The sequence below is a fragment of the Bufo gargarizans genome, chromosome 4 (assembly GCF_014858855.1).
Source record: "Bufo gargarizans isolate SCDJY-AF-19 chromosome 4, ASM1485885v1, whole genome shotgun sequence".
NCBI classification, from domain to species: Eukaryota; Metazoa; Chordata; class Amphibia; order Anura; family Bufonidae; genus Bufo; species Bufo gargarizans.
The window spans coordinates 496,672,444-496,687,426 of NC_058083.1; the positions used below are offsets into that span (position 1 = coordinate 496,672,444).

Consider the following 14,983-nt stretch of genomic DNA (forward strand, 5'->3'; position numbering starts at 1 on the left):
ACAACTCTCCCAAAGTTAAAAACAGGAGACCAATTAAAGTCTGTAAAAGTGAATAACTTGAAATTTAAAATACAAAAAATTTTACAGAAAAATCGAGAAATTTAAAATGGGAAATGTGCTAACTTGGAAGAATTTCAATTTCTAAATATCAAGAAATTAAAAATAGGGTAAATTGTTAGCTTGGAAGAATTTCTTTCAATATTGCTAATACGAAAACAGTGTAATGTTAGAGCATGGAAAAAAAAAAAGACAGAAAAGAAAGAAAAGAGTATATTTTAGGTTTCCAAACGCTTAAACAAACATAATGTTGGATCACAACTATAATAAAACTAGGGGGGATTCTGCTTAATCTTCAGTAATGTACGGAAAGCAGCTCTTGCCATTTAAGACATTTAAGGCAACATTTTCTAGTGGGCAAAGAGCCCAGAAAAGAGGAAAGGCAAGATATTTTAATGCAAGTACATGGAAGGAAAAGTTGTTACTTTGCCCGAGATACAAAAATCTAAGTGTTTTAACTTGCTAGTTGGCTGGGGTGTTACGCGACTTTTGGATCCGCCAGACTCATTATATGCAGTTTTGCACAACATGACAACACTCTTTTTAAAATGACACAATACCGGTGGCTTTAGAATGAAGCTAGCTAATCTTCCAACATTTATTTGGAGTAAGTCCCAGGTGTAATCAATGAGGTTAGAGTGGTGCTGAATCTAGAAGATAAGTTCTTGTGTATTATCTTAAATTAATGTGTTTTCTCTATTGCAATCAAATCTGAGAATCTGTAAAGCACTGCAATCTAATTGTAAGTCACTGATACAAAGGCACAACGCAAAACTACTAAGTAAAAAAAAAAAAGAAAAAACACTGGCACTAAAAATGAAAAATATTTTAATACCTACGCGTTTTGATAAAGGATTAGAAAGATTTATCACTGTGAATTGGTTATTAAAGGGTTCTTTGAGTCAAGTAACCAATGGTCAGAGGACCAGACACGGTGCAAAAGTTCTCTGCCGCTTCCAGTTCACACTGTACCAGAAGTGTGACATGCCATCTACATGCATATCATCCCTGCTGACCAATCAATGGCCCCAGGGTGATGTGTCAGGAATGTGTCTTGTGCTATTCCTGCACAGGTCACCACTAAGACTACTGATGGTCTGCAGAGATGAGGAGTATGTAGACATTATGTCACACGTCCGGGAACTGGAAGCAGCGAAGATGGGAGCCCGAAGCTAGACCTGGAACACTCTAAGCAGATGACTCTGCACTATGCTCGGCCCCTTGACCATTGATTTATGGTCTTAGAGAACCTCTTGGAGACTGTAGTAATGTGTACAGTAAAGTGTACGGTAGTGGTATTCTGGGGGGTGTGTATCTCACCTGGTTGTCCAGTTTAACTGGGTGAGAACTGAAATCCAGAAATGGTATGGCTTCAGCAAGGCATAGTTGCTGGAGCTGTTTTTTTTTCTTTAAAGTTGTATGAGCTGGATTTCTTTGAACTGGGAGACAGGTTGGTAGTGGGAGTCTTCCAGTCCACACCACTACTCCATTACAGGTTCCGTGGCCCCAGGTCAGGTCAGCTGGGATGTAATCAATAAGGGATAAACCAAAGCGTAGTGTACGAGTCTGGAGAAGAGGAAGTGACCCTACAGAGAAGGAAGCCTGGGAGGCTTGTGTGGTCACAGTCAGATGGGCTGCTTGACCGTACGGCTTAGTGAAGCCGGATCTCTCCCGTGGACTTATGTTTGATAAGCTGACCTGCTAAGGGTTGGAACCTGAGACCCTGTGGGTAAACTGCGCTTTAGAGGTGAGTCAGAGAGAAGACCTCTGTATTAGCTAGAGCCCAGACAGGCAGGTGCTTATTTTAGTTTGGATTTATGTTTCTGCTGGTGCTAAAGTGCCAAAATGAAGCACCATTTGGACTTGAACCCCGTTGTCAGAGGAGAAGTCTGTGATTGTGACCCCTTGTGAGAGAGCGATCATTTACAATACATTAGGGCTGCAACGATTAATCAAAGTTATTGATAATATTCAAAAACGGGATTCGTTGTCAACGAATCCAGTTATTGAATAATAGGCCGATTCGTTGCTATCTGGGGCGGGAGCGGGCGGTCAGGGTCCTTCATCGGCAGTAACTTTTACTTCAACATTAAATCAGCCCATCTTTATTAACTTACAAGGAAGCTCCGGTAACAGGCATAGCGGGCGGCGGCGTTAAGTCACTTACTCACGTGACACGCCTGCTCCGCCTCCTTCATTCATAAAGTGGGCAGAGCAGGCGCATCACGTGAGTGAGTGACATTACGCCGCCGCCCGCTCTGCCTGTTACCGGAGCTTCATTGTAAGGTAATTAAGATAGGCTGAGTAAAAGTTACTGCCAGAGTAGTCTGCTGTGAGCAGCGGGGCCGGGGCTGTTACGGGGAGGGGGATATGTGGATGCCGCTGTTATGGGGAGGGGGATCTGTGCACTGTTATAGGGAGGAGGGATGCCACTGCTATGTGAAGGGGGATCTGAGCGCTGTTATGGGGAGGAGGGATCTGTGAATGACACTGTTATGGGGGAGATCTGTGGATGACACATATAGCATAAGATGCTATATAGTGTCATCTATAGATACCCCCATATCAGTGTCATTCACAGATCCCCCTCCCCATAACAGTGCACAGATCCCCCTCCACATAGCAGTGGCATCCACAGATCCCCCTCCCTATAACAGTGCACAGATCCCCCTCCCCATAACCGTGCCATCCACAGATCCCCTCCATAACAGTGCCATCCACAGATCCCCCCCATAACAGTGCCATCCACAGATCCCCCCATAACAGTGCCATCCACAGATCCCCCTCCCAATAACAGTGCACAAATCCCCCTCCCCATAAAAGTGCTATTCAAAGATCCCCTCCATAACAGTGCCATTCACAGATCCCCTTCATAACAGTGCACAGATCCCCCTCCCCATAAAAGTGCTATTCAAAGATCCCCTCCATAACAGTGCCATTCACAGATCCCCCATAACAGTGCCATCCACAGATCCCCCATAACAGTGCCATCCACAGATCCCCCCATAACAATGCCATCTACAGACCCCCCCATAATCGTGCCATCCACAGATCCCCCATAACAGCACCATCCACAGATCCCCCCATAACAGCGCCATCCACAGACCCCCCATAACAGCGCCATCCACAGATTCCCCCATAACAGTGCCATCCACAGATTCCCCCCATAACAGTGCCACCCACAGATCCCCCATAATAGAGTCATCCACAGATCCCCCATAACAGTGCCATCCACAATTTGTTTTATGATGGCCTTTGAACATAATTTTTTAAGTAAAATCATATAAACCCCTTTATGTTGGTATTTTTTCCCGATTAATCGATGAAATTATCGACAACTAATCGATTATTCAAATAATCATTAGCTGCAGCCCTACAATACATATTTTCAAATTTATACAGTAACCCCCTCTACGAAGACCATTTCATTGAGAAGACTACCCCAAATCTAGAAATGCTTTTGTGGCTAATTTTTAATTTGCTTATATCTTATGTGTAATTGTCATCATCTTTGAGAGTCACTTAAAGATCCTAGGCTCATTGCTAGCCCATGACAACAGTTGCAGTACTTGAGATAATAAATAAATAATTAAAAATAGATCATTAAAGTGACAACACCTCAGAAAGATGCCAATCAAAGTTCCAAAGTCTAGCAACAGGACTTGCATATTTAGCCTTTCATAAGCTGTTAACATTAAGGCTTTTTGATGCAGTTTTTGAAGCCAAAACTAGGATTAGAGGTGAAAACAGTCTTTTCTTTACAGGTACATTCCTGGTTTTTGCCTTTAAAGATTGTACCAAAAAAAAACTTTACCACCTCACATCCGCCCATTGAATATAAACGTCCGGGAGGTGGTTCTCTATCTCTGGATGGACGTTTTAAAACGTCTATTCAGAGTTTGCAGCTGCACGCTAATCGTGCAGCTGCTGATCGGGTTGCCCGCTGTCAGTGACAGCAGGGCAACCCTTAGAGAAGGCAGGGACAGTGCCCAGGTGTCCTTGAATTCTAGATCACTGCATACACAGTGCTCGCTGCTATGCGCTTCCTGTTCCCGGCCCAGCGGTCATGTGACCGCCGGGTGAGTGCCGAAGCTGTAAGGTCTTTTTGAGACCTCGATCAGCCCTGCCGGCTACTATGTCAGCCCCAGTTACAGGAGAAATCAACATTAAAAAAAAAAAGTTAAGTAAAGTAAATGTCCCCCAGAGATCTTGTATGACCTTATAGGGACGCAAAGTGTAAAATAAAAAAATAAAAAATAAAGTGTTAAAAAAATAAAATAAAAAAGGTTTCACATATAAAAATAAAAATTCCCCATGTAAGGAATAAAATAAATAAAATAAAAAATGACGGCCGGCTCTATAAATATATCACATGATCGACCCAGTCTGATAAACACCATAAAAAAAAAGGCGTATGTCCCGCAAAATGGTACCAATAAAACCATCACCTCATCCCGCAAAAAATGATCCCCTACAAAAGAAAATCGCTCAAAAAATAAAAAAAATATAGCTCTCAGGACACATTAAAACAACATTTTTTTGTTTCAAAAATGCTATTATTGTGTAAAACTTAAATAAATAAGAAAAAGTATACCTATTAGGTATCACCATGTCCTTAATTATCTGCTCTATAAAAATGTCACTTGACCGAACCCCTCAGGTGAACGCTGTAAACTGTAAAAATAAATAAATAAAAACTGTGCTAAAACAACCAATTTTTTGGTCACCTTGCCCCATAAAGTGTTATAATGAATGATTAAAAAATCATATGTACCCAAAAATAGTACTTCTTGGGAGTTTCTACTGTAAGGGTGCATCAGGGGGGCTTCAAATGGGACATGACATCTAAAAACCATGTGGCGCTCCTTTTCTTCTGCACCCTGCCGTGTGCCCATACAGCAGTTTATGACCACATGTGGGGTGTTTATGTATACAGCAGAATTTGGGTAATAAATATTGAGTTTTGTTTGGCTGTTAACCAACGATGTGTTAAAGAAAGAAATTTGATTAAAATGGAAAATCTGCCCAAAAAGTGAAATTTAAAAACTTGATCTCCATTTTCCTTTAATTCTTGTGGAATGCCTAAAGGGTTAACAAAGCTTGTAAAATCGGTTTTAAGTAACTTAAGGGGTGTAGTTTCTACAATGGGGGCATTTATGGGGGTATCCACTATATAGGCCCCACAAAGTGACTTCAGACCTGAACTGGTCCCTAAAAAGTAGGTTTTGGCAATTTTCTTAAAAATTTTAAGAATTGCTTCTAAACTTCTAACGTTCCCAAAAAATAAAATTTCCAAAATGATGCCAACATAAAGTAGACATACGGGGAATGTTAAGTAATAAATATTTATGAGGTATCACTTTCTGTTTTAAAAGCAGAGAACATGAAATGTAGAAAATTGAGTTTTTCAAAATTTTTGGAAAATTTTGCATTTTTTCATAAATAAATGTGAAATATATTGACTCAAATTTATGACTATCATGAAATACAATGTGTCACGAGAAAACAATCTCTGAATGACTTGGATAAGTAAAAGCGTTCCAAAGTTATTACCACATAAAGTGAGATATGTCAGATTTGCAAAATTAGGCCTGGTCAGGAAGGGGGCAAATGGCCCAGATGTGAAGTGGTTAATATGGAAACTCAGCCCAATGATGTTGTGTCTACTACACAGAGGAGCATGTGAAAGTTAACCATGTTTATCTTGTGGGGTTATAGATGGGAATAACCTATAAACTTCGTATTCTCTTTCCCTTGCAGTGCGCACCTGTTTGTTAGGTCTTCTATATAGTTCTGAGTTCTTTGTCTGTTTGGTGGATGTCTCTTGAATGCTATAACCTGCCCTGGTTGTCTTGCTTTGTTCTGTTTGGAGTCTATTATGTCTATTCCACAGTCATAATAAAAGTAGTCTGGCCAGCATGTTGTCTGAAGTTACGTTGCAGCAGGAAGGGAGGAACCCCAATAATCAAGTGAAGAGAAATCCTGGCAAATGTAGTGTGCTTCAAGTTTTAGCCTTTTATTGCATCACACAAAGTACATAGTGTATACAGGACGTGTTTCGGCTAGTGAGCCTTCCATAGTCATAGTCCTGGTTCTTGTTTATCTCTGCATTGTTCTGGTTATGACACAGTCTGAAATCTGTCTTAGTTTGCCATAGTCTGATGTTTGTCACATTCTTAATCCTGGTCTAGTTTGTTTGCTAAAGTCTGTTCCATGTGTTGTCTGCATTCCGTCCTTGTTCTAGTCCAATTGGCTTTGCCTAGTTTCTGTATGTATCTGCTGTGACTGAACTATGTCCAAGGTCCTGTAGTCTGTGTGTCCACGTGCAGTCCACATCCCTGTACAGGGAATAAAAGGTGAAAACAGAGAAGGCACCAAAATAACGCCCTTAGGGTTTGGCCCATTGTCAAACTGGTTACTTAGTACAGTGGTTCCACAACTACTGTTCACAAGCATGTCCGTAACAGTCACTGTTCTGCAAGGTCCAAACATGGGGTAGTACAGAAAATATGAGTGTTCAAGTGAAATGTCTAATAACAGCTACTAAGCACAAAAACAGAGAAATAAAATACCTAAACAGTATGGACGGAGGCATTTGCTCCCATTAAAAGCTAATCAGATGTTTGTGCATTTTATGATGGATACTAAACAGTCCCTAATCAGGTTTTGGATGCCAGCTCTTTAGATTTTGCTAATCATAGATAAAAAAGCTCGACATTCTCAGGAACTTTTATGTATTATAATATCATTTCTCAGGAGAAATTATTTTCTTGATTGCTAATATTTATCAGAGACACTGGGGGAGATGTATAAAAACTGGTGTAAAGTAGAACTGGCTTAGTTGCCCATTGCAACCAATAAGGTTCCACCTTTCATTTTTCAAAGCCCCTTAGGAAAATGAAAGGCAGAATCTGATTGGTTACTATGGCCAGTTTTCCTTGACACCACCTTAAATCTCCCCCATATCCTCTCTAAAATCACTCATATGGATAAACCCATAGGCCTGGTCCACACCTGGTTCCTATGCGCTGTAAAACGCTCAACAGGCGAAACCCCATGTTTCCCTATGGACATGGTTCTCACCTGCACGTTTTACAGCGCGTACGAACGCGCTGTAAAACGCCCTACGCCCAAAGAAGTACAGGAGCTTCTTTGGGGCGTATTGTCGCGCGTTCACGACCATAGACTTCCACAGAAGTCTCTTTCATTGGACACCTTATTGTAGACAGGGCTGTTTTTCATTGGACGCCCCTGTGGTCAATCGCAAGAACGCGCGTACGACGCTTGTTTTGCAATTTTGGTGTTTTTTCCCTATTAATCGATTTAATTATCGACAACTAATCGATTATTCAAATAATTGTTAGCTGCAGCCCTAACGACGCGCTTTTCCTATTTCCAAAAACGCGCTGTAATACGCCCCGAAAACGTCCGACAAAAAAGCGCATAAAATGCACTTATCAAATACGCTCAAGTGTGAACCAGGCCTTAAAAGGAATCTGACATCTCCACCAGGCCCTATTATGGACAATACTACATGAACAGTACTGCTTCTGCTGACTCCACATTAATATGTCCATACTTACACCCCTGTTCCAATCTATGCACCCACAGACCAATGCTGGAATACATTTCAAGGACTTCTGAGCGCACGCCCATAATGGAGAGGACTCCAAGATGGGTCCTCTGAATGTATTCCAGCACCGGTTTATGGATACATAATGGGTGATTTTGGACAGATACATAAATGATCAGGAGTCAGCAGGAACAGTGTTATTTACATAGTACTGCAGGGGTAGATTCTACATTTTTCAAACCAGCACCTGTAATTAAAAATTTTGTACCGCCACTCTATTCAATAAAATGTATCTGTATAGCGCCACCTGCTGTTTGTTATTTTCCTTATTTCTTGTCCACTTTACCAAGATGGTCACACACGCTCAGTTTTAATCTTCAACTGTCACAGTCAAATCTTCTGTTAGAAGCTGTGGCAGTTACAGGGAAAAAGCTACAGCAGAAAGGACACACTCCCTGAGAAGTGACATGCCCCCTGAGCTGCCAGCCTGAAATAAATCCAGAGGAACAATTGGAGCAATGAATAGGGAGATCTTTGGATCCATGTGAGGTACAGGAATGGTTCTAGCTTTGTTAAAATATTATAATATACTATATGATGTCTGATTCAAATTTTTTATATCAGTCGAGGCATAATCCCTTTAATAGGGCATGCAGGAGGTGACAGATGACTACATGGCAAGTGATTTTAAGGCATTTTCTGCTAGGTTAGAAAAAAACAAGCAAAAAATGAAATCATCTTAACCTATATGCCCACGTACACTGACACAATCAGTGGCAGGGCTTGACAAATTTCCTTGGAATCTAGGAGCCAGCTAAAAAAGTTAGGAGCCAGGCGGAGCCGCGTCATAAAGCCCCTAGTAGGTGCCCCCATAGTGCCCCCCCCCCACTTTTCCATAGAGCCCCCCCAATAATGCTGTATACCATATTACATATACCGCCGCTCCGTCCCCGGACCCTATTGACTATAATGGGGACGGGGGTGGAGCTCCGGCGCAACACGGCAGTTCGCGGTAAGAGGCCGCCGGACTAAAAAGTTGGACATGCAGTACTTTTATTCCGGCGGCCTTTCACCATGCACTGCCGTGCTGCGCCGGAGCCCCGCCCCCATTATAGTCAATGGGGATAGAGCGGTGGTCCGGCGAAACAGCGGAAGGACGGATCCGACAGGGTGAACAGCCTGCCGGATTCGTCCTGCCACAAGTGTGAAAGTAGCCTTAGTTATATAGCTACTGAATGAGACACAAGAAGGGATGCCTTTAACATATATATCTCCTTGAGAAGCCAATTTGATCCTAAAGGGTTAATTCAAACTGTAATCTAAACTGTGTCCTGTCACTTCTCTTATTTCTCTGCTCCTGTCCCTTAATCTTATCACTGCTGCATCAACCGACAGCCTCAGTGTAAACTGTTCTAGAGTCTGACTCGCGGCTCTTTTAACTCAAAGAATCGAATGAGTCTCTAACTAAGTCAGAGCTTTAGATTCTTTTAACCTGTGACTCATTTGATTCTTTCTTAGACTCCCTCCTGTACAGTGTGTGACTCAGACTCAGAGCTGCTAGTGCTTGCCTTGCCTCAGCTCTGATTGGTTGGTGGGCGGGGAGGGGAGGGGCTGGCAGAAGCAGCTTCCACTCTAGGATCAGATTACACTCCTCCTGAGCCCCTCCCCTCCCTGCTGCCAGCGGCTCTGCTATTGTGTGCTGTGACGGAGCTGTTTCAAACGGTGCTGCCTCCGGACAGAACGGCAGCTCCGCACCCATCGCCCGGGCACCTTTGAAAACGGGCTGACAAATACCCAAGCGCCAGAACTAAATTCCTAGTCGCCATGGCGACCTGGGATTTGTCGAGCCCTGCCATATGGGCTATCCTTATTAGCCAACAGCTAATCAGTAAAACTTACTACATGTAATCCATAGTCATCACCGCCATATGGCCAAACAAACCACCACCAAAGACACCTCACACACATTTCAGAGCAGGCCTTTTAACTTCACCATGGACTACATTCAAGTATATAACTGGGAAGTCCATAGCAATCAATGACAATCCAATTTGCTTATCCAGCTGAAAAGAGAAACGTCACTGTCTTTAGGGTATAAAATTCAGTGCTGACTAATTTCTTGCAGTCTATTATGCCTAATAAAGAATTAAAGAGGTTTTCCATCTTCAGTGGCTTTCGAGCAGACCCAGGTGTCCAGACCTGCATAGGGAAGACTACTTACCTGCTCCCTACCGCTGGGTTCTGGCTCCTTTACTCCACTGCCACTGCGGCACTCCTCTACCCATGTGTCAACATCCGGTTTGATGGCTGTTGCAGCCGATCACTAGATGGTAGAGTCCCTTTTACATCATCTGACCCATTTATGTCAGTCAGTGATTGGCTGCAGCAGCCGTCAAACCAGATGTTGACACATGGGGAGAGGAGTGCTGCAGTGGCAGTGGAGTAGTAAAGGAGCCAGAACCCAGCGGCAGGGAGCAGGTAAGTAGGCTTCCCTTCACAGGTCCAGCCACATGGGGTGGAAGGTGAAGACTGGCCAAAAAGGCCAGACGATGGAAAACCGCTTTAAAGTCTATTTTGGCCAGAGATGGCCCACTCTTCTCACAATGTGGGTTTGGGAGGTTCTTGGTGCCATCGGTACTTTCAAGAAGCCAGTAACATGAAACAAATACTTCCCATCATCAATTTATATAGAAGACTGTCCCCATTCAATGCAATCACTGATACTGTCATGAACCATCTATACCACGTGGGGACAAAAAGGGGATATACCAGTGTATTAAGAGACACTGAATCCTGAAATCATGCAATGTCCAATTAGTTATGCAAGTAAAAAACTATAGTAGAGAATATTAATTTTACACGACTATATCATGACATACTATTTTAGTTGGTTAACTAACTAATAAAGGTAAAAAGTGTCCTGCTGAAAAAAGAGACATGTTCAATTAATGGGTATACTGGCAACCTTTGTGCCTGTGTATGAGAGGAACTGAGAATTTATTCTGAAAATGGAAAATTGATGTACCGTAGGTGATTACTAAGTATCACATCTACAAGTTCTAAAAAATATACAGTATATTCTTAGATTTTAGTATTTCACATTCAAGCAATTAAGGCTTCCATTCATCATGGAAGCCACAACACTGTGATAAATGCATCACATGAAGGACACAAGTAGAGTCCAACAGACCACACTCAGTCTGTCTATGATTCTGATGGGAAATATAGCGCTGGTTAAAGGGGTTGTCCAGAGCTGAACCCGGACATACCCTTATTTTCACCCCGGCAGCCCCCCTGAGCCTAGCATCGGAGCATCTCATGCTCCGATGCGCTCCCGTGCCCTGCGCTAAACCGCGCAGGGCACGGGCTCTTTTGTTTTCAATAACACACTGCCGGGCGGTAACTTCCGCCCGGCAGTGTGTTCGGTGACGTCACTGGCTCTGAGGGGCGGGCTTTAGCTCTGCCCTAGCCGTTTTACTGGCTAGGGCAGAGCTAAATCCCGCCCATCAGTGCCGGTGACGTCACCGGGGTTCCTGTCAGCCCCATGGAGAGCCCCGGTACGTTACCGGAACTCCTAAAAATGCCTTTGCCCTGTGCAATTTAGCGCAGGGCAAAGGAGAGCATCGGAGCATGAACTGCTCCGATGCTCCTGTCAGGGGGGCTGCCTGGGTGAAAATGGAGGGATGTCCGGGTTCAGCTCTGAACCTGGACAACCCCTTTAAGTAGAAAACACTCATCTAGAAGCAAACACCTCTGTTTCCATTTTGATACAGAGAGACCAGGCACATGGGTAGTCTTCTCCACTGAGTAGGAATCGAGGGAACCTTCATGGGATTGAGGCAGAAAGAACATCCACCAATCAGACTAGATTAAGGTATGTTTCAGGGCGCTTTCACGCGTCGCATATTTTTTGGCAAAAACTACTGCGACTGAGTATCACTTTCATTTATCTAAGTGGAGTTGTTTTGGCAGTAAGCACATGGATTTCGGCACGTTCCATTCAGATGGAAAAATGATTTAGGCCACATGACCGATAAATGAGGCTGCAGAGCTCACCAGAGCACCGCATTCTCCACAAACAGCTGTTCGGTGGGGGTCCTGGGTGTTGGACCCCCGCCAATCTGTTATTGATGATCTATCCCTGAGGATGGGTAATCAAAATCTCAGAAAACCCCTTTTAAATGCAAAAGTTTCAAATTCTCAGGTGGGGGGGGGGGTTTTGAGTTGGAAAAAAAGAGGTTATCAAAAGCCGATAGGCCAGTGATGGCTAACCTTGGCACTCCAGCTGTGGTGAAACTACGACTCCCAGCATGCTCCATTAATTTCTACAGAGTTCTGAGAGTAGCCAAGCAAGGGGGGCATCTTGGGAGTTGTAGTTTCACCACAGCTGGAGTGCCAAGTTTAGCCATCACTCCGATAGGCCATCAATAGAATCAGAATCTCAGACAACATCATTAATAACTGTGGGCAGCAAAAACAATTCAACAAAAAATGTAAAATATTCACTAAAATAATTCTGAGGAACCTGCTCACAACAAAGACTAAATCAATTTAAAATTCCTGACTAAAAATATCATTAGAAAACTAAGTGAAAAAAAAAACATGTTTTTAGCCTGGGTATAGACGTGAACCTTTATTTGTCTAATCTCTGTAACTCTTCAAGTGCTATAGATCAACTGGAGGGAAGGTGCTCTCACAAGTCTTTCTGTATTTTTTTTTTTATCAAAGTAGTCTGGATAATGGTTATGTAGCATGAAGTATCTGGCATGGACTACATTGTGCATTTTTTCAAGTAAACTTTAAAAAAAAAAAGAAAAAAAAATATTGGCATTTTATTTGAGTGCTCTGCAGTCTGACAGTTCCTTTCAAATCAGACCTTACTAAATAACAAGGAAGTTTAAATAGAATGTTTTAGTATAAAGTTTAAAAGAGTTCTACGAATGTATTCAAAATGGTGCTTTTCTGCCACATAAAAGGCACAAGTCCTTTTAAAAATGAGAGGAGGAAGTAGTGACCATATTTCCTTAAAAGCCGACAGCCATAATTTTCACAGCAAGCAATCAGAGGAATAAGGTTAAATAAGAACAGGACTTTTTAAACGCCACCAGAAAAGCCAGAAAACTGACATGCCTTTTGTTAAAGCATAAAATGCCAATTTAGTATTTTTTGCAGTGTTATCTTTTCCTAATGCTAAAAATGGTTCAACAAAATAATTTAAATATTAAGTAAAAGAAGACTAAAGTTAATGAGAAAGGTCAAAAATGTGTGTAAAAAAAAGAAATTCACTGTAACAAAATGGGAGAGAATTATGAAACGGCATAAAAGGAAATGGTCTTTGTTGTTCATAGCAACCAATCATTTTCATTACACTAAAGTGCTATTTGATGACACTATGGAGTCATTTGGAACTTATGGGCCAATAATATTTTGGCATTAACCTCTTCAGGACCTTGAGATTTTCAGTTTTGTTTTTCACTCCCTGCCTTCCCAGAGCCATAAGGGCTGTTTCACACGAGCAGATGCCGTGCGTGGCATCCGCTCCGTGAAAGAGTGCCAAGACCCGATGCAGACTGCAGAGGCAAGGAGCATTAACATGACTGATAATGCTCCGTGCCTCTCTGTGATCGCTTTACTACGAAATCACAGTAGTAAAGTGACAACAAGATGAGGGTTTGTTTTTTTGTGGGGTAAGTCATGTGTGTATGACTTTTTGGTCACTTAAAAAAAAAAAAAAAATTGTTGAGGTGAAGAGACGAAAAAAATGGTGAATCAGTCATTTTGTTTTTCTTTTGTGTTACGTCATTTGGCCATTTTGGGAAGCAGCAATGCCTATGATGTTTATTTTTTGGTTTCTTTATTTTTTTTTATTTTTTATTTTGCTATAGGCCCCGAAGGGATAAACAACATGTTTGCCATTTGTATTCAGCAATGGAAATCAGTACATTGCTAAATCGAAAATTCTGTAAATTCCAATGTAGTATTGCCACCTGCAGGTGTACATTAGAATATACCTGTCAAAGACCTGATAGTCTCCAGCTCAGGCATTTCGATCGCCATGTCGGGGAGCCATTCCAGGCCTAGAAGCACTGCGCTTCTAGGGTTTTCAACTCTCAGATGCTGTGGTCACATTTGATCGAGACATCTGAGGAGTTAAATGTCTGAGTTCAGTGTTATCACCGATCGCAGACATTAGCCCAGGATGTCAGCAACAAGCGCAGCGGGCGCTATTTAAAAAAAAAATATTACTTCCGCTGTGCATGTATGCCGGAGGTCTGGAAAGGGTTAAAGGGGACGTCCAGGATTTAAAAAACATGGCTGATTTCTTTTAAAAACGGCACACCCCCTGTCCATAGGTTGTGTCTGGTATTTTAAACCCCACTAATATTGGTGGACAGACAGCTGGAGCCACCATGATAAAAATCCAATATGGTTGATCTTATTAGCCCTTAGAGTAAATGCCAAGTTTGACGGTCCACTTAAGTAATAAATTGGGTATGTACTACTTTAAGAAACACTAAACCTAGAAATCAATGCTAAGTTTTCTACAAGAAATATAATTGTCCTCACTATGTGTCAGTCTGCAGTACTTTCTGCATGGTCGTGACAGAAACAGCCTTATAGAAATCTTGCAGGGAACAAACCAAATGGGTTATTCTTCTACTGATCTTCTCCATCCTCAGCAAGAGACCAACTGATGAGATGGGGGTAAGGCTCAATGGGTAGAGCTTAACAATCCAACTGTTCTACTGCAGACAGGACACTGCAGGTAGACTCCTGCTGCAGCCACTTGTATCACTGATTGTCAAAGGATTCTGAGGAGGAGGAGAGACATGGATGACTTTCTGGAACACAGAGATTTCTTTATAAATCTTTATATTAGACAAAATAGGACCAAGCAAAAGGAAAAGATGAGATCGTACCATGAGAATCCCCAACAGTGAGACTCTCATAGGAATGAATAGAGAGGCTGAATCATGGTCCACACTGACTACATTGTACTGTATATTTGGAGAGTCATTGTGTGAGCCACGAGGTACAACAGAGTCATGGATTGGAGGTTGATATATCAGGTAAAAAGTATTTAGTAAGAAAATTAAGGGCTCCACTATTTATCTAATGTTCAAAGATAAAAATATTTTCTCCCAGTGCTTCTCTAATCGTCATGAACTAAGATGTCCTACATTAGAAGACCCTGGTTACCACATGCTAAACTAGGAACCCCATTTTATTGCAGATGATGACATCTCTTTCAGAACTGGTACATTTAGTTTCTGCATGGGGTTGTGCTACTCGAGTTCACTTCAGAGCCAGGGAAGTGATGTAAAGAGCAAGAAACAAAAACTCAAGAAAAAA

At 42.2% G+C, this 14,983-nt stretch overlaps 1 protein-coding gene across 1 annotated transcript in view; it reads right to left on the reverse strand.

Annotated features, from left to right (window-relative positions):
* Window positions 1-14,983, reverse strand: part of CAMKMT (calmodulin-lysine N-methyltransferase) — a 471,234-nt gene that overhangs the window by 188,945 nt on the left and 267,306 nt on the right. The gene's annotated exons all lie outside the window — the stretch shown is intronic.